The following is a 1,165-nucleotide window of genomic DNA, read 5'->3' on the forward strand; positions in this document are numbered from 1 at the left end:
CGGCCCACATGTGAGCGCAGGTCGTTGCGCCCGAGGTGGTGTGTGGGCACCGCGTTGCAGACGGGACACTGCACGCACACGACGCCCCGTCCAGGTGCACGCACGTAGGCCGGGCCGGGTGCACACCCGACGCCCTAGCAAGGTGCGCGCACCCGGGCAGGGCTCACACTTGGCGAACGGGGCGCACTTCGCGAGGGAGGGTGTGCACCTCGACGGGGGTGGGTGGCCGGGGTGGATTCGCACGTGGGTCGCGGTTTGCTAAGTACACACTGCGACAAGCTCATAACGGGTGCGATCATACCAGCGTTAGTGCACCGGATCCCATCAGAACTCCGCAGTTAAGCGCGCTTGGGCCGGAGTAGTACTGGGATGGGTGACCTCCCGGGAAGTCCCGGTGTTGCACCCTTTTTTAGTTTTTCGCCGGGCGTCGCAATGCTATTTGAATAAACCTTTTGCCCGTTTGCGTTCTCGTCGGGGCCGGGCCGGGCCGGGGTGCGCTGCCCGCACTACCGCGCGCGCGGGGGCGACACCGAGCGCGCACCCGAGGCGCCCCGAGCACACAGGCCACGGTGCAACCCGGGCGTTGTGCGCGCACCCCGGTGCGCCCGAGGTGCTGCGCGCGCACCCAGGTGAAATCGGTGTGCACCTCGGCCAGTGCGCGCTCGGTCGAGTCGCGCACGTTGGCCAAGGTGCACGGTGATGTTTCTTACTCTAAGGTTCCGCACCAGACGCCCGGGACAGGTGAGCGAAGCTGGGCGGGGCCGGGTGCGCGGCCGGGGCAGGTGCACGCAGCTGGAGAGAGCTTTGGAGCACACCAGAGGTGCGCACCTTGGAGCACACTTCGGAGCGCACCAATGATGCGCTCCATTCAAAAGTTTCCTGAAAAGGCAAAAAAAGTTGAGATTATAGAATTTCCCACTTGAGAGATTGTAAAAAAAAAAAATTTAAAATGAAGGAAACGCGGGTGCCAAGGTGTGCGCGCCCGGGTGCGCAGCCCAGCCAAGGTGTGCGCACCAAGGCGCCCACCCTGGCGAAGGTGCACGCAAGGTGCGCACCCGAGGCAAACCGGACAATTAACCCAACTTTCGACTTCGCGCGCACCTGCGCACCTTGGAGCGCACTTCGGAGCGCTCCTTGGTGCGCACCAATCTTGGGCACCTCGGAG

The 1,165-nt window shown here is 64.1% G+C and overlaps 1 non-coding gene across 1 annotated transcript; it reads left to right on the forward strand.

The window, feature by feature from the left end:
- The first annotated feature begins 287 nt into the window (after positions 1 to 287).
- LOC131860865 (5S ribosomal RNA) lies at positions 288 to 406 on the forward strand. The gene has a single exon (XR_009359949.1). It is a non-coding gene; the product is annotated as a 5S ribosomal RNA (ribosomal RNA).
- Positions 407 to 1,165: the final 759 nt, after the last annotated feature.

Source organism: Cryptomeria japonica, unplaced genomic scaffold (assembly GCF_030272615.1).
Source record: "Cryptomeria japonica unplaced genomic scaffold, Sugi_1.0 HiC_scaffold_20, whole genome shotgun sequence".
In the NCBI taxonomy this organism is placed as follows: Eukaryota; Viridiplantae; Streptophyta; class Pinopsida; order Cupressales; family Cupressaceae; genus Cryptomeria; species Cryptomeria japonica.